Source organism: Lepisma saccharinum, chromosome 24, assembly GCF_977018435.1.
Source record: "Lepisma saccharinum chromosome 24, izLepSacc3.1, whole genome shotgun sequence".
In the NCBI taxonomy this organism is placed as follows: Eukaryota; Metazoa; Arthropoda; class Insecta; order Zygentoma; family Lepismatidae; genus Lepisma; species Lepisma saccharinum.
In genome coordinates this window covers 44989273-45008916 of record NC_139252.1, presented here as the reverse complement: position 1 = coordinate 45008916, position 19644 = coordinate 44989273, and the positions used below count along the sequence as shown (strand labels likewise).

Below are 19644 nucleotides of genomic sequence, written 5' to 3'. Positions count from 1 at the left end.
CTGGGGAAGATCCTTCAACAAAAGTGAAGAGGTCAAGAAGTGTTGGCAAAATGATGATCTGTTCTTTTTCTCTGCTAGTGGGCACATTGTGACAGTTCCACTTGAAGAACAAAAAACAACCACTGCCAGATGGTACATGACGAAATGTCTCCCCAAAGTGTTCGATGCGTTGAGGAGGAACCGTTCAAAGACAGGCATGTGCGGAATCATGCTGCATCATGACAATGCCTCTGCTCACACCGCAAGGGAGACAACAGATTTTCTGAACGAGTCACGAGTCAAAACATTACACCATCCCCCTTAGAGCCCAGATCTGGCCCCATGTGATTTTTTTATTTTTCCTAAAATGAAAGAAAACATTCGTGGTCGTCGATTTGACTCACTTGAAGCTGCGGTGGCTGCTTATGAACAGTGTCTTTGTAGCATGACGCATGACGTTCAGCATTCCAAAAGAAGTTTGAACGGATGACACGTTGTATAGAGAGTGGTGGAGAGTACTTGGAGAAGACGTAATGAAAATAATATATTTCTTTTTATTTTAAGGCTTCAATTCTCAAAACTTTCAGAGTGACCCTCGTATGTCTCCCTCTGTGTGTATGTGTGAAATTTCGTACTTTTTAAATAAATATATATACGTATATATATCTGAGCTAACCATTTAAAAAATATTCTAGTTCATAACCTTCAGAGTTAACTGCCAAATTACTCACAGACAATTATTTATCCATACACGCCCTAAATGTTTCACGAAGTCTCAATTTATGGTCATCTTGGCTCTGAATTTACCCTTAACATGCCCAGATGTAAAATAATGCTTAAACCCCTCTCCACACATAATCATTATTATTCTCTTCCATTTAGACCACTTATGTCATCACTCATACTCATCTTCGCAATTAGCCAAAGTGGCACAAAAGCGAAGTAAAATAAACCGAATCAACATTTAGACCACTTGTCCAGATGTATCTTATACGTTGGATACACTAATGAAACTCATTAAATGCATCCTTGTAGCCTCTTCGGCTAGCCTCTTAGGTTAGCATTGCGAGCTACGACGACAGGGGTTCGAATCCCGGCCTGGCCTGGCCTGGGCATATATCATCACTCATCCTTATCTTCTCGTTAACCAAAAGTGACAGAAAAGCGAAGTAAAATAAACCATTTCATTATATTAGAAGTAAGGTGACTTCTGTTCATTTACTCCCACCAACAAGCAGAACATTTTCTGTGCTAGTCTAGTAACTTGGAACCTCGAACCAATGGTCCTTGGTTCGAATTTAGTCATATCTTTCCTTGAATGTCAAATACTCAAAGGTACCTGCATTTTAGGGGTTGTCGAAGAAAAAGACGGCGGTAACCTCATCAAACGCTTCACCGAAACTGGCTAGGCAAGTTCTTCAAATATCAGTGGTGCCATCCACGACGATAATTACCTGAACGATGTGTTGGATATAGTTACTTTCCATATCATGTTCAGTTTAAAAATAAGTGGTGGAATCAATGGTGGTAGGGTTGGCAATCGAACTCGCGGTGCATTATATGGATATTTTCAGTTTAACAGAAGACATCGATAGTCGTTTTACCGTCCTAAGATGCCATGTGGTTGTAGATAATGATCTGTATTGACACCATATTTTTCCAAGTGTAATATTTCGACATATGTGGTAACTTTTTTTCAGACCGGAAAAATGTTCGCTAAACCGTCACGAAGATATGTGCGTCGATTTAAATTATATTCCATTTTAGAGCCTACCCGATGCCGTAGTGGTAACGTCGTCGCTTTGTAATCAAGAGGTCCCGGGTTTGATACCCGGCGGAAGCACAGTGATTCGGATCCCACTTTAAAACTGTAGGTCCAGTTCCGATTAGCCTTCTTGTGCATAAAGTGGACTTTAAACAACAAATCAGTATTCCAGTTTAACATGTGTTCACAAGTATTCCTAATTGGTGCATCCTAATCTTGCACCAAAGACAGTTTACCTAGTAATAAATTATTTTTAAGTGCAGTAAATACCGGCACATTTTTTTGTTTTTAAAGAAAGCTTCACATAGTGGCCATACCCAACTTTTGTCGTGTAAAGAAACTGGCATAAAATTCACGACGAGTGTGCGGTAAAATATGGTATTAAAAATTGTTTACATTATTTTATGGCCCACTTGTAACAACATTAAAATCTCAACTCCATGGCGCAACAGCCCTCTAAGTACCAGGCGAACGGCTTTTTCATTGGGTGACGCGTTGTAAACGTATTGAGTCCCATCGCCGCTGCTTTCTGGCTTTCGAGACCGGAGTCCGCTACTTCTTTTCAAGTAGCTCCCCACGACGATGGACCAACGCCGAAATCTTTAGGGATCCCAACGGGAATTGAGCCCGGGACCGTTCGCACCAAAGGCGAGAGCGCTAACCATTTGGCTACGCAGTAGCCCAGTAAGAACATTAGTTAATAAAAAAAAAACAAGAGCGGGCCCCAGGACTGAGTTCGGAGGCTGGGGCGATTCGGCTGAGATATATTTTGTTTTTAATCAATTTTATTACTACGGTTAATAAATAACAAGTTGAAGTTATCTTTGTAATTAACACAGTAGCAGGAATTGGCCTATTATATATTACGTCTCACAAAAAGAAATGTACAATTTGAAGGTAAAATTTGAGGACCATGACAAAATCCGAACTTTCCTCGCCGTTCTCGTACTTCGAGGAATACACTAGCTTCTTCTTCGGCGGCCTGTCGCTCGGCACTCGCCTTATAGGCTTCCTGTTACACGAGAAGCTTGCAACAGTCGACACCGGCCTCCATAAGTTGTTTTTTCTTACTGACTCGCGTGTATCGTTGTTTAATCCGAGCGATGTACTGCTTTGTCATCGAGTCAGGAGAGAAGGGCACGTGCCACTTCGGAATAGAGCACAAGTGGCGTAACTCCATTTTTCATGAAAAGTGAGTTTCATGTACAACTTGTGAAGTATTAACATTTCAGTGCTAGAAATATCTCCCAGTAGCGTGCCCAGAATTTTCGAAAAAAGGAGGGGGTGTAGTATACTTTTTTTTAGTAGTCAGCCCTCATTTTGCCTTCTTTTCCTGCCTTCCACATTTTTAGGGAATACTGGACCCAGGGGAGGGGTTAAGACCCCCACAAACCCCCTTGGGCACGCCACTTCTATCTCCTAAGTTTCAAATTCTTGCTCGTAGAGGCACCACTATGTGCTCTACTAGCTAAACGAGTACTAAGCTACCTAAATGTGGCTTTTTCTAAAAAAGAAACTGTCTTAAATGATGTGCTCAAACTTGTGCTCTGAATCCCTCATATATTATTGGGAAGGGGGCCTCCCCGATGGCGCAGTGGTAGCGTTGTCGCCTTGTAATCAAGGGGTCCCGTGTTCGATACCTGGTGGAGGCACATAGGGATCTCATCCCACTTTAAACTGTAGGTCCAGTCCTGATTAGCCTTATTGTGCATAAAGCGGACTTAAAACACCCAATCAATCAATATTATTGGGAAGAAACGAAAAATATAGCGGAATATGAACGAAAATGCAGAAATTTTGCTTGATATTGCGAAGTCTTACTTAGATCAATGAAGATTTCGGAGATCTCTCCCAGACCAGCTCCTGGTTAAAAGGAAAAGCATTTTAGAAAATATGTCAAGGGTTATCCTTGTGATAAAATACAATTATATGATTTGCCGACCATATCAGTACCAACATGAAAATGTATTTTTTGGTGTTGTAGGATGCAACGCCTTTTCATTGTGAGATCGTTTTTTTTTTTTATTGTAAAATTATCTTATCTTGCTACCTTATCGCTGTGTACTCTTATGTGTACTACTTATCCCCCAAAGATGTTCTTCAAAGTTTGTTTCAAGTGCACTTTATGCAGATGCTAATCGTGAGTGGTCCTACAGTTTTAGGGATGATATCTAGACGAGATTTGGCAATGTCTCCATCTCGTCTTGAGTCTCGAAATATCTAGCATCAACAACATATACAACGTATCACCCCACAAACTTCCAGGGTGTATAGAGCAATCAACTTTTTCCAAGCCGTTTTGGTTTGACGCCTCATTTCGACGCTAGGAACCTTATCCTTAATCTGTGTGCCATCATGCAGCACGTGTTCACAGTTGCCGCTAATGGATTTTCTTTGCAATTTTTGTAAACAAAATACATGAGTAGATATCGACTTAGTATGTGTGATGAAATCGCACAGTAATTAAAATTTTGTTTAGTAAATTTTTTCATTGTCATACCAAAGTCTTGGTCTCGTTTTCGATTTTATAGATGTCTCGTTCTCGGTCCCATCTCGACGGGTCTCGATTTTTACCAACCCTTTTTTACATCTTGTGTAGGCTATATACTGTGCAGGTCCCTTTACAACAGTGCACTTGCAACCTTTCTGAAGGCGCTTTTTAAACTATCAAGTAAGGATTTCCGATAACATGATTATTCTTCGTATTGTTTGAAAGGTTCAAATTGGCCATATGTCCGACCCCCTCCCCCAAAATTAATCCATTAATTCATTGCGAACTACCGTGCTTAAGTTAGTCTACTCGTCGATTATGGATTTCCCCTTACTATGAAGTCATCTGTATTATTCCCATCAATATGAACGTAATGTAACGTTATGTAAATTAATAATAATTTAGCTGCTACACTTCGCGGCAAAAAAGAATTGCCCCTAGTGATAAAATCTAATATCTTTCAAGCAGTATGTTTTATTTTTTGTAATTATTTTGACAATTGTCCATACTGTACGTAATTTTAACATTTTCGGATATTTTACTTGCTCTAACAATGAAGGTAATAATGAAGAAATCAACAAAGAAAGCGGTTTGTTGATTAAATTGTTAAGCTTTATGGTCTTTATTGCCTTCCGCTATTGTTTAATTACCTTTGTTTGGTCTGATGTATAGTTCTATTGTTCCATTTGTTTAGGGATTGGTTTCATAACCTCGCTGAAAGGTTTCTTGATCAGAAGTCTTCCTTCTTCCTGACACAAAGTACAGTAAATCGAAATTGGTAGAAAGCAGGGTGTTAGAATATTATTTTGGCCACCCAATTCACCGGACATGAACCAATAGAAAATCTATGGCACATAATGACAGTGCGTCTCCTGAGCAAGAACTTCTGTAATCGCCGGGAGCTCATTGAGGCTCTTGTTAATATCTGTTACCGAGAAATTAACTCTGAAACATGTTCCCGTTTAGTTGCTAGCATGCCTCGTCGACTTGAAGCATTACGAAAAGCAAAAGGTGGACATACGAAATACTGACTTCGTGCAAAGAGGATGAAATCTTACATTATTGTACTGCAATTAGGTTTGGTAATACTGTGTGAGCAAGAAGGAAGACTTCTGATCAAGAAACCTTTCAGGGAGGTTATGAAACCAATCCCTGAACAAATGTAGTAATTGAACTATACATCAGACCAAACAAAGGTAAAACCGCTTTCTTTGTTGATTTCTTCATTATTACCTACATAGTTACAGTAAGTAAAATATCATAAAATGTTAAAATTACGTACAGTATGTACAATTGTCAAAATAATTACAAAAAAAATAAAACATAATGCTTGAAAGAGAATATTAGATTTTATCACTAGGGGAGATTCTTTTTTGCCGCGGAGTGCATAATGGTATTTAATTAGGCGAAAACGTTATGATCCGAAACGTTCCTCATTATTCGTTGTTTACAGTGGCACGTGTTCAATTTTATGCTATACGTACAGTGGGATGCATAAGTATTACCAAGCAAATTATCCATCACCATGTTTATACTCTCTATTTTATGCTACGAGAGCTTCAGCAATTGAAACAAAACGCCAAACAAGATGCTGGTAACCTCTGTAGCAGCACACGTAAAAATCCATTCCTAACACGCAGAACGCAAGAGAAAATTTGATGAAAATGTCCATGGACAATTTGCCGAGCAGTACTTGTGTATCCCACTGTACTGTAGAAAAATACAAGCTTTCCGAAATAATGTCGCCAATTACCTAGATAGAACAAACTATCCACAAATTACTGACTGATAATAACGAAAGGGAAGTAATTCAACACACCTGTAGTCATACCCCGTACATCCATTGTTGTATGCTTCTGTTACTATATTAAAAATGGCTCCGGGATGGTTCCGTAAATTTCTGTAAAGTGTGGGGTTTGTTGGGTCTTCAAATTTCGTTTTTCCTTTAGATGTATCTGGATGATCTAAAAATCCTACGAATAGTTTTAGACTACTTAAGGAAGATATTTACAGAAACCATTATAATGTGCCAATTGAATGACTTACACATTTTTTTTCTAAAATCGTCGAGCAGCCATGGATGGCCCTCTTCATATGGATTGACCCAGCTTTAATCAACGTAGGGTGGAGAACGATATCTCTTGAGCGACGACAGGAAGGGTTGCAACAGCTCACGGACATTTGATCAATAATTCTTTGTTGTTCTGAACAAGTTCTTGCATCACCCTGTTGTGATTCTTTCCCGTTGCTGGTTGTTTGCAAACTAAATTATTCGCTTAAATAATGAAAACCTGATTTTCAAGATTTCCGCGATGTGCGCCAGTCTCCTTTGCAAACATCCTCAATAAATCGGCCAGTTTCTAGATAATTTAGCAAAATTTCGTGAGAGCTCATGCCTAGCTGCTCCGATATGAGGAAGAACTTTGCTCACCGAATCGTCGGTCAAGATTTAAAGTTCAGTTTATACACAGATGCAGTAACCGGGAATGGGCTTTGATTTTCGGATCACACTGCTGTGAATCAAACCCGGTTCCCCTTGACATCACCATTAAGTATCGATTGAACCTGACATCTGAGAATCGACATTTTAAAAATGTAGTTACCTTGGCAGAACTACACCGCTAATCAGAATGCTGAAACTATCACGGTAGAACAGTGGATACATATGTATACAGATACAGAGAGAGCATTGCGCAGTACGTTTCCGGATCGTATGTAACTATTTAATTATATCGGAGGCATGAGTAACACTGCTTCTATTAAAGAAATCCAGGAAACAGTTAATGCAATCCACGAAGATAATTTTCACAATTCGGAATATTGGCGTGGTAGCTACTTCCATTCTTGTACCTGGAAATCTGCGAGCTAACTTTATCTTGAGGCCCTCTCTAATTTCGGTTAAAACGTGAAAGCAGTTTCGGATGGTTAGGATGGTCGTTGGTGGGATGAGGGGGATTCGACCCCCCCCCCCCATGCAAATTGACTTCATTGAAGTTACTAAAAATCAGAAGTCGAATGGAATAAGCAAAATCTGCGTTAGATCAAAAAATATTTAGTGTAAAATGCAGGAACCAGGCTGTGGTTTATTTTATACCATTTAATCCAGAGAGGTTTTCAACATTTCAAATTAAAATTTTCGAGAATGTGAGACGTCACGCATCAACTTTATGGCTAAAATATCCCCCATAAGGAGTAGAGATGTGTAGTAGTTAATAACAAAATAGAATAGCCGTGCATTTTAGTACACTAACTGTATGAAATGGGGGAAAATGAAAAGAAGTTGTGCTAGATATTCATCGAATTCATGGATCGAATAGAAGTCCCCCGAAGATATATTAAATGTGGAATAAAATTCAATTATTTTATTCGTTTTTAATTGTTGTTATTGTATAATAACAATCATAAGCATTATAATAATTGTTATTCTCCTATTCAAGTTTTATCAATGCCCCTACAAACATTTCTGGCGACGCCATAGTTAAATATTTTTATTGTTTACCGCCATTTCGAATTACATTTTTTAGCTCTTTTCAGTAATTTTTTTTCAAGGTGGTTGCCAGAGGCTGTCCCATACATATGGATACATTTGATATCGTAACTCCGGCAACATTGCGCGATACATCGTGCCTTCCTGTTCGAGACACGAAGTAGGAAAGAGTGCCTGAAGAATAAACTTCGAATGCATCAAGAACTTTATTCTCTTGCATGGAATAAAATTGACCTTGACCTAGGCTTCGTATGACATGAAACCACCACTTTATAGGCATCCAAAGAGCATTGCGCAGTGCTAAAAACGTATTGTGTTTACACGGAACGGATGGCAACACTAGGTAGTGGTAGATAGGGAAGAAGGATCTTCTTGTGGGAAGAGGACTGGGCAGTCGAGCGAAGGCGAGGAAACGGATATTTTCGGAGGGCAGGTGGGGAGAGGGGCGGCCAAGACGACCCACAAAAAATTCCGTGCCGCAGACAAAGAGACGTTTTGCACCGCGGGCGCCTTTGATGATGGTTTTCGAGTGGGGCGGTTCGCTCGCTGGCAGAGGAGCCGAGCCTCCCTCCCCCGGCTCCTACAGTTATCGTTGGCCTTGTGAGCAGTGTTGCTACATTCTGCGGAAGGGAAAAAGGAGGACGTGGAAAATTTGCCTGCGATGAGCGTTTTCACGAGTGCTTTTACCCTTTTGTGTCTGCTGCACATTTGTAATGTTTTATTCAATGTAACATGAAATGACTTTTGTTCCTACCAGAAAAAAAATAAGCCGACCGACCTCCTTGGCGGAGTGGTTAGCACAGCACGCTACAACGCCAGGCGTCCCGGGTTCGAATCCTGGCCTGGGTGTTCTTATGTGAGTGCCCTTTCATCATTTTCATCATGACACTCATCCCCATCTTCGCGATTAGCGAAAACTGGCAGAAAAGCAAAGTGAAATGAACCAATTCAATCAGTCAATCTATCAGAGCGGCATACTTCCATCCATTCCATCTTAGTATAAGGTCGTACACTCAGTAGCGTGCCGCCCAAAGGGGGATTGGTGGAGTCATACCCCCTCTCCGCCGCCTTTTTGCCCAGTATTCCTAAAAAAGAATGTCAAAAGCAGGAAAAGATTGCAAAATGAGGACTCGCTACTAAAAATACGTATGCGTAACCCTTTCAAAAATCCTGGCCACGCCACTGGTTACACTCGAATGTTGCTCCATTTTTGTTATATTACACTGCGTATACGAGGGTTGCTGGAAAAGTTTCTGCAAACTACCACCAACAGTGGCGCTAGTGTTCCGCTATTATAAAAATCGGAAGAATATACCTTTTTTATGTTTAAATTATCTTTGATTGTTCGTTTAAGCCTATTCGTTTATTTTTCACAGCAGTTTGAAGAAGTTGTTTCGGGTAATGATTGTTTATGATTTCAAATGTAGTTTAACACCGAAACAATGCATCGAGCGACTACATTTCGATATCATTTGGCTTTTGGTAATGAAGCACCATCCAATAGGACTGTGTACAATTGGTTTTCCGAATTCCAGCGTGGTCGCACATTTCTCAATGATGGATTTCGTGAAGGTCGTCCATCCACGTCTGTTGTTGCCAGTAATGTTGATGCTGTGCGTGAAATGATTGAGAGAGATCGGCATGTGACATACCGTGAGATTCAGGCATCCTTGAACTTAGACATGGAAGCAATACATACGATTTTGCATGGTCATCTGAACGTACGGAAACTTTCAAGCCATTGGATTCCACACAACTTGACCGAAGCTGAAAAACAGCTTCGTGTAAATTGGTGTAAAGAAATGCTCAAAAAATTCAACCGAGGCAAGTCAAATTTGGTGTACTACATCGTTACAGGGGACGAAACGTGGATCTATTCATAACGAACCCGAAACTAAACAGCAATCCACTGTTTGGGTGTTTCAAAGTGACCCGAAACCAACAATAGTTGTTCGTTCGAGTTTTGCCAAGGAAATGATTCCTTGCTTCTTCGGTTATACCGGACATGTGGCAACAATAACTTTAGAAGATCGAAGGACTGTAAATGCTTAGTGGTATACAACAATTGGTTTGCCAGAGGTCATCAATGAATTGCGTGAAACAATCCCAAATCGTCGCATTATTCTTCACCACGACAACGCCAGTTCCTACTCAGCACACCAAACTGTTGATTTTTTGTCCAGTAAAAATGTTGAATTAATGACTCATTGTCCGTACTCGCCTGATCCTAATGGCTTCTTTTTGTTCCAACACATGAAAAATAAGATGCGTGGTGAGCGATTTGTGTCGCCTGAAGCAGCTGTTGACGCATTCCGAACAGCGGTTTCTGAGGTATCAGCTTCAGAGTGGAAAAAATGCTTTCAAAATTGGTTTGAGCGTATGCAAAATTATATCGACCTTAAAGGTGAATACTTTGAAAAACAATAAAGCCATTCCCAGAATTTCACATGTCTTTTTTCACATTGATTGCAACAACTTTCTCAGCAGCCCTCGTATTATAAAAATTGAGAATGTACATTTAAAAATTCCAACTCGAAGACGAGTTGCCTGGCTCCATTTTTTAAAAATTAAATATTCCAAAAGAAATAACAGGTTATCCACAGACTGTGAATGTCGGTTATTATTTGCAAACTGGAATTGTCGGTTATTATTTGCATTCGGAATTTGGCGTCAATTTTGTTCACAAACTTGAACTTACTGAACCGAGGAAACCAAACATTTACAATGAAACACATAACGTCTATTTACCATAATCGTGCTTACCACACAATCAGTGGACAAATATGCGCTTAACATTGAGTAATGCTTTCCTCTCTTGGCAAACAACACCAACCTCTGCTCTCCCGTTTTTAGGATATTTTGTTCACAGAGAAGTGACGTCACATGGAACATGTTTTATCTTTCTTACCAAATGTATGAATTTGTTGTCTTTGCTAATCATGCTTTCAAGTTGAATTATCGCCCGAAATTACTTCGAACCGTAAGCATAGTATAATAACAAATGTAGTATATTTTTTTTCCAGTGGCTGATACCTCAACCTGTCAGAAATGTTCTCGAAAACAAAGCGAATTGGTACCGTATTGACTATTTGAAAGCCATGAATCTCCCTTTTTCTACAGTAAGCCACACATTGTAGAGCTTCGATTTATTAAATAAAAATAACCCTATAGACGGGTAGGTAAGGTAAGGTGAAAGCACATTTACGGTGGATGGGGGGGTGGGGGGGGGGGTAGGGACTCACACATTCACGATCTCGGCCATTTTGGATGTGATGTGATCCGCACCACGCTCCGGTCTCCTTCAGCCCCCAGGTACTCATTTATTTTAGGCTGGATGAACCCCAGAGCCTCTTTATGCAGGAACAAGACCGGAAAAATTCCGACCTTAGATCTCCCACTCTAGGACTGCCTCTCGCGTGGCAGGCAGTCAGACGCCCTGCCACCGCCTAGACTGTCAGCATACTCATGTTCTAAACAGTGTGTGTCGATCTTTATTATTCCGATACTGCAACAATAATAAGGCAAAAACGTATGTTCAATGGAAATTGATTTGTTCGTTTCCTCCAATCTTATGATTATAAACGCTTGACTATTTAAAAGATTGTGATTTATTTTTATACAGTGAAGGGAAATAGCAGATGAGGAAGGGAAATATTTTAGCTTTTGAGGGAATTTGTGCGTTCACTGTAGAGGCTACACTGCTTCAGCGAGGATCACCTGTGAAAAATGCGCCGGTGTCTATTCGGCTCTCAAGTTAAGAACTACAAACAACTCAAACAAAGTCCTATGGTTTCATATGTTGTACAGAGTGCGTTTGGAGAAATAGACCAATCAACCTTTCAAATCCTCCATAGTTAACGCGACAGTGCGACTACTTAATTGTTCCCCGAAATAAACATTTTTCCGACGATCGAAAAAAAATCAGGAGATGTTCTCAGATTTACAACATTGCGTGTCGGAACACGTTATTTTCCTCTCTGAGCAAGTATTGCTGCTACTGCTTTAATCTTGAGGCATCCATGCCAATCAAAGGCGATTCGCAGTTTTCTGTCTGATATTTAGTGCAAGGCCGAAGTCTGCAAAAAGTGCTTCAAGAGTATCCGACCTATCTGTATTGGTACGTAGGAAAGTCATTTTTGTGCTCAATTTTTTATGTGTGTAGTACTTTTCGTAGCAGATGTATTTTTCAACAGCTACCTGTTACAAACTGTCCATCTCTTGCTGTTCCAAGTGTGGGAAAATATGTGATTTAGCCTCCACAATTATAGGATTTTACAAAAACGTATTTCGGACTGGTTGTCAAATTTATGAAGGTTTAGATGAGAAACTAACTAGTCTCAATTTTAAATTTAATTTCGCACATGATCCATTCCAATGCCTTTGAACCAGTGTTCAAGATATTTGGTGAAGAAGTGACACAGCGGCAGGATTAATATACCCATAATCTCTTATAGATTTGATTTTGGGGAAAATTGCACTCTTATCTAATATTTTAATTAATTTCAAAAAGTTCATTCTGAAGTTGATTGGTGAAGAAGAAAATAATTGAAATAGTAATCAGTGACTGACACGCTAACGCTAAAAAAAACCGGTAAAAATTTCTCTAAACTGATTTTCATAGTTTCCATTAACGATGAAATCAGTGGCATACGTTGAGTTCAAGATGTGGGCTACCTCAGGGTATTGCAGTGTTCAAATTGGAGGGGGGTTTGATAAATGGGGAGAGGCTCTTCCTGATTCAAATTGTGGGTTTAAAAAATTGAAATTAGGAATCAGAAAATTATTATTTAGACCTGAAATTATCTTCCTGGCGAAAACAATATTGCATACGAAAATCCTCATGGTAACACGACTATTTTTTAACTAGCTGCAGTAGCGGCTGACTAGCTCTATTAATACAATAATTTTAATTGTTTCATTTTATCAAGACAAATTATGGTTCATTTTACTTGCTTGTTTCTTGAAAGAATGAAAAATAGCTGTTCTCATAGTTCAAAGAAATTGAACCTAAAATATGACTCGTAAAATTTCCTTTTCCCCTTCACCTAAAATTAGGTCTGTATGTCGATTTCTCCGCACCAAAGGAAATATTACTTCATGTGGTAGAGTGTTGTTAATATATCTTGGCACGTGAATCATTGACTTTGTTGCCATGTGCATTACTCAAAGTGTCAGAGTACAACACACTCTTTAGTAGTTCGTGTGACATGAAGGCTCGTGAATATATTTTTCACCTCATGGTGGGAAAAAATGCCAAATAAGTGTTTCGTTTCTTCTGCAACTTTTTTTCACCAGAAATCACTAGAAAAAAAATGATTAAATTCTTTGAGGTTTGGTTTTTGGTTTTAACTTCATTTTATGCACAGGAAGGCTAATCGGGACTGGACTGCAGTTTAAAGAAGGATCCGAACCACGTGTGCCCCATCGGGTATCGAACCCCTTCATTACAAACCCCTGTTTAAATTCTGAAATTATGATAAATGCTGCTATATAGCGACCACAAATAAAAGAACCTTCGGCTAAAATCCTTCGGGTACCCTCCCCTCCTCACGGAACTACGGTTCGTTGGAGTCGCGGGTCTGCGCAGGTTTTTTTTTGCTGGTGGTTCCACTATAAACTGTGCTACGATCTATTATTATGATTATTAACAATTACAATTTATCCTTTATTTTCGGATGACAAGTTTTAAGTTCAATTTATGCATCTAATTTTCGAGTTGTGAACTTACGTTATTGATGATTAACTATAGTTAAGTAATATTGGAAATGTCTTCCATTATATTAATTATAATGTTTCAATCAATGAAATGGTCGCGCGTTCGATACCTGGGAGGCATATAGTGGTTCGGATCCCACTTTAAACTACAGGTTCGGACCCGCTTAGCCTTTATCTGCATAAATTGGCCTAAAAAACTCAATGAATGAAATGGGTTCAACATACTACTTGATCAAGTTTTGAGAATTCTAAAACGGCCACCCTGCTTTGTTGTGGCCCCTCACTTTCTACATATCATAAAAATTTCCTTGTGAACTAAATTTTGGATGATAAAGAAAAATATGGAAAGAAGAAGAAGAACCGTGGTGTGGTTGTAAAAAACTTGTCCCTGGGTCGGCATACTCCCTTTTGCTTGTCGCACTCCCGCTGGTAAATAGAAATAAAATCTGAACATATTTTTTTTCTTTCTCAAAATCTCTATCTTTGAATTCAATTTCTTTCCCACTGATACGCGTATTGCTGATTATCCTAGATATTACCATTATGCCAAACAAAACTCAAATTGTGCTAGGTTTGGCATCACTGGATAAGGGTATCCCTTTTAAATCGAACCGAGGGACCGTCCTCGGGACAACACAACAGTTGGTGTTTTCGGAGACGCAATAAAAGAACCCTCCAGGCCTGCGGCGGTGGTGGGAGGCGGTGATGTTCCTGTGGTCACTGGTCATGTTCTGGCAATGTTCTTCCTTTAGCAAAAATGCCGGGAAGAGAAGTTAGCCACACTTACGAAATTTGAGACACAGAAATCTTTGCCTAGTGCCTCGCTAAAACTGTTTCTAACAGCACCAAAGTTTGAAGTGGGTTTGTTTTCATATTCGCCCCATTTTTGTCACAAGCAAAATTTTTATTTTTACTGATACGAATTACTGGGTTACGTATAACTATTTAAGCGCATCGAGTCTTATCAACCTTCTTTGCAGGTAGCTCCCAAATTATCCTCAAGGTTTACCGCAATTTCGGAGATCTCACAAGGATCGAACTTGGAACCACTCGCACCAAAAGTGAGAGCGCTAATCGTTTGGCTGCCTGGAATGTACCAATAAATGTACACAAATATATATTTTGGCTGAAATAACATTTGTTGAGTTGTTTTCGTTTGGTGGGAAGCTGTATAGGGGACAGACTGGTCTGCCAGAGCGCATCCGCCCCTAAAACGTCGTCACCGTACGGAGACAATTCCAAGATAAATATTATAATCTCCAGTAAAACAAAACATGCAGGATTCGAGTGAGGAAATGCACCAGGAAAACAAACATAATACAAAAATATTCAAATACAAATAATGTCAGAAATGAAAAATGAGTAGCTACAAATGATATTAAAAACACGACGCCAGGGGTATTGGTGTTCATTATGAGTGTCCCTTCATCAGTTTCATCCTCATCGTCGCGATTAGCCTAAAGTGGAAGAAAAGCGACGCTAAATAAAATAATAAAAGTGATTATATAACACCAGGAGTTATCAAAAAGTTAATAGAATGCGTCAATGTAAGTGAAATAACGTATTTTTATTTTTCAACATAATCCCTTTAAATTGCAATAAATTTTCCCCAGCATCGCTGAAGTGACATTATTTTCTGGAAAAAAAATACAAATTTTATCACGCTCTGGAAACCATTCATCTACAGAATTTGTAACGTCATAATCAGATGTAAATCTCTTTCCATGGAGTTATTCCTTGAGGTATCAAAACAGGAAATAGTTACTAGGGGATAGATCTGGAGAATAGGGTGGGTGTGGCAACACCTCAAATCATGCACCAGCCTTTGCAACAGCAGATGTGTGCAGTAGTGAGCAAGTCATTTTTTTAACAGCACATACTTCGACAATTTATCATGCTGTTTACTCTTTATCTCTTCATATAATTTTGCTATTAGCTGAGCATAGTAGTTCCTTGTAATTGACTGCCAACGCTGAAGGTAATCTATCATCAACACTCTTTCAGCATCCCAGAAAACACTAGCCATAACTTTGGAAGATGATCTTGTTACACGGAATTTCTTGAGCACAGGAGATGGGTCATGTTTCCAGGTCTTGCTTTGTTCTTTACTTTCAGGATCAACATAATGGACACGTTTTATCCATGGTAACATATCTGCACAAAACCTTTTCTGGATCCTGTTGAAATATTTTCAAAAGTGACTCCTTTTTTTTTGCCTGTGTTAACATTCTGGGCATCCATTGGGCAGAGACTTTTTTCATCATGAGGTGTTCCATCAATATTGCTTGTGTGCTACCAGATGAAATGCCCAAAGGCTCTGTTGATGGACAACCTGAACGGGATCATTTTCACAGGAGGTTCTTACATGGAGGAATTGTGCTGCTCATTTGGCAGCTGTGGAATAACCTGTGTCACACTCCCTAGTGTCTCTCACAAGTCCGTATGAATATTTGATTACTCACTTTTTTGTTGCTCCATTTTTGGAATATGTGCTCACCTTCTTCAGAATCCAGCTAATATGAAACAAACAAAAAAACAAAACAATTAATTTGAAATTCGGCACAGACACATCCAAAGAGTTGTAGTATTGGACGTAAAACTACTACACCTCATTCTATAAAGTTGTTGATCATCCTTTACTTAGACGTACATAATTTCGAAACTATTGAGAATATCTAGATAACAGCGAAAGCAAACCAGACAAAAATTAACATAAATGCTCTAGAAGGAATTCTAAGTAATTTTTCAAATTTTGGAATATCAAAGTGGTTTTTCAAAAGAAGAGGAAAATTTTAAAACACCTGTCCTTTCAGCAGCAAAAGGTACAGCTGAGCCTTAAGTTGTACCCACTGTGAATGTGTTAAAATTTAAACATACAAATGGAAATTCCTTCTTCTTCTGATGTGGTACAGTAAAAAAGAAAGAAAGAAGAAAGTTTTGATATTTGCCGTAAAATGTCTGTTGCGTAAGGTAGACTTCTTTGTTTCAGTCTTCAAGATGAGGTGGTTCTTAGAATAAATCACTTCATGTCATAGCAAAGCTATTTTTTTTTGTAGTATCTAAACAAACTTACCTTAAGAATAAATAATCACACACCCCTCACATGTTACTGTAAAAATATCTGAGGACAGAGTTGCTCTCAAATAGACAATGATTATATTCAAAATAATTATTTTGAACTTAAATGGTCTGGTTAACTGACTAAAATGTTTTTAGTCCATCGACAACTCCAATAATTAGATTTTTGTAAGTGAGTAATTAGATTTTAGGATGTATTTATAAATGGAGGTTGTTCTATTCTAGGTTATTTTACCTGTAGGTAAATGTACGGTATATGTGCCATAACACTGAGAGAATACAAACCATCAATTTTCTTCTCATTTTATTATTCACCTTATCAGAGCAAGTTGTCTATGGCGGGGTATGATTTGTTTTCTAGCCTGTTGATGGTAAATTTATCCAAATGCTTTGCTTATCAAATGTAATCCCCCATAAACCTTCCTGTGAATTTATCCACTTCAAAGCATATTACACGCCTTGGTCAAGTTTCAGTGGCATATAGAAGGGTGTTTTTTTTTTTTAAAAAAAAATGTATGAGGGAAATGGATTTATGGATGATTACCAGTTTGAGATTTGTAAGGGTGCAAGCTAATCAGATGGATTTTCTTGTATGAACACAAGTTCCTCTTTAATATAGGCATTGGTAAGCACTTCTGGGTTACTTCAGTTAATTTCTTTTCAAGAAGGTAAAAATTGTGAATTTAATCAGGTCAAACGGTAATACCTCACAATAAACTTAAAACAGCCTGGCTAAGCATTGCAAATAACCACACACTTTGTGAGGCAGTTCGTACATATACAGGGTGGCCCAAAAGTGCAGAACGGGCCGAATAAAACTGAAATGTACGCGGTTATTGAAATTTTATATGTGCACATGTAGTTTGGGGATGGGGGAAAACCTACTGAACCACTTTTGAAATATGGTCGCCATGTTGGATCGAGATCACTTTTTTTAAATGGGAACCTAGGCATGTGACACATGAAATTATACTGAAAAAGCTCACAAACACGATGGTAGCATTCATTTTTGCAAAACTTTATTTGTGTTCATGCTACAGGGTGTTAAAGAAGTGTTTTCAATGGTTGCAGGATGTTAGAGGATATGCTCAATGTGTCCACCATTGTTGGCCAGTGTCATATTGAGTCGATTCACCCATTCCTGATGGACTTTCGATAAGATGTCGGGTGATGCTTGCACAGCACTCGACAATTCTATCTTTCAAATGTTCCATATCACAAATTTTTACGGAATGGACCAGTGATTTCGTGGCACCACAGATAAAAATCGGCAATTGGGAAACTGGATGTTCAGATAGTCCTTAATATTGTACCAAAACTCGGGGGAGCACTGTCTCTATCATGAGAGATGGAAACACTTGTGTATCCAGTAAGTTCAAATAATCCTCGGCATTGAGGGTACCATCAATGAAGAAAGGTCCTACACATGGGTTCCCCATATGTCACACCATACCATCACTTTTGTATGGAGGACTGTCCCAGATGTTGATGTATCCACCCAATGAGGATTCGATTCACCAGTATTTCATGTTTTGTCTGTTCACCTCCCCATTGAGGTAAATGGTTGCTTCATCACTGAACAACACCTTGTGAGGGAAGGTAGGGTCTTGTAACACCTTTCGGGACATTTCTTCTGCGAATTGAACCCTGCGGTCAGGATCGTCCTCACTCAGGTGTTGAAGCAACTGGATCTTGTATGGATGCCATTTGTGCCTTTTCAGAATCCTCATAATGGAAGCACGACTCACACCAGTAACAGCAGCATGTCTACGGGTACTACGGTGCGGACTCAATGTAACTGCCGCCAACACAGCTGTTGATGTTGCTTCATCTGTGGTTACCTTAGGCCTACCTGATTTGGGCCTGTTTGCAACAGATCCAGTCTCTCTGAACTTTGCGATCAGTTTCTGCACAGTGCTGTCAACAATGGGAGCTCGTTCTGGATGGCACTGATTGAACTCATCAGCGATGACTTTCGAGCTTCTTTCCCCACACATCAGGATGATTTCCACGCATTATGCTTATGTGAGCTCCATTTCTTAGTGCACCTGCGACAATGAGAAAAACCGTTGAAAACACTTCTTTAACACCCTGTAGCATGAACATTAATAAAGTTTTGCAAAAATGAATGCTACCATCATGTTTGTGAGCTTTTTCCAGTGTAATTTCGTGTGTCATATGCCTAGGTTCCCATTTAAAAAAAGTTATCTCGATCCAAGATGGCTGCTTTCAAGATGGCGACCATATTTCAAAAGCGGTTCGGTAGGTTTTTCCACATCCCGAAACTACATGTACACACACAAAATTTCAATAACCGCATGCATTTCGGTTTTAATCAGCCCGTTACACACTTTTGGACCACCCTGTACAGAATCATCAAGATGATTGCTGCTTACATAATGGGAGTTTATGGTAATACATGTAAATTTAAGCAAAAATTTTAACAATTCCAATTACTCAAAACATGTTGTAAATTTTCTTTGCATTCTGACAATCAGAAAGCATATCGGAAAAATGTTTGAAATACAATGAAAAACATTGATCCTTAAAACCAGATATGAAGCCTGTAGAAAGTTCTAGATCACACTATTGCCAAGGATAGACTCAGGTGCCGTTAATTATATGAAAAATTCTATAAAATCCAAACAATTTCAATATCTCAAAATGCATAGTAAATTTTCTTTGCATTCTGAAAATTAAATATCAAAATGGAAAATATTTAAAACACATTAAAAGCCAAACACAATAAAAATTAAAGTTTGTCTATTCCTTGTTCCTTAAAACCAGATGGGAAGCCTGTAAAAAGTTCTAGGCCACTCTGTGTGGACTCAAATGCTGTTATTTGTCTATGAGAAAGTGTTTTATAAAGAAATTTATGAAAGCAAATGCAAGAAATATACTTTTCTATGCCCAGAAATTTATTCGTAATTCAGGTAGCAAATAAATTACTGTACCAACCCTGAACATAGCAAAATTTGTAAGTACCTGTGAATAGTTAGATGTTTTACTTTTATGAATTTTGGTAAAAATATACATCTATATATTTTTATCCACAGACTAAAGAGTGGGCAGGATCCTGATACTTGTGAGAAACAAAGTGTAATTTGCATGGAATATGAAGATCATGGG

General features: G+C 38.8%; 1 protein-coding gene across 3 annotated transcripts in view; it reads left to right on the top strand.

Annotated features, from left to right (window-relative positions):
• Axn (protein axin) overlaps positions 1–19644 on the top strand; it is a 76778-nt gene that overhangs the window by 12714 nt on the left and 44420 nt on the right. The window contains exon 1 of one of the 3 annotated variants that reach the window (XM_083111035.1): positions 11672–11839. The exons of the other annotated variants lie outside the window; for them this stretch is intronic. The gene's annotated coding sequence lies outside the window, so the exon portion shown is untranslated. Of the gene's footprint in view, positions 1–11671; positions 11840–19644 lie in introns of those variants that run through there. 3 annotated transcript variants of the gene reach the window in all.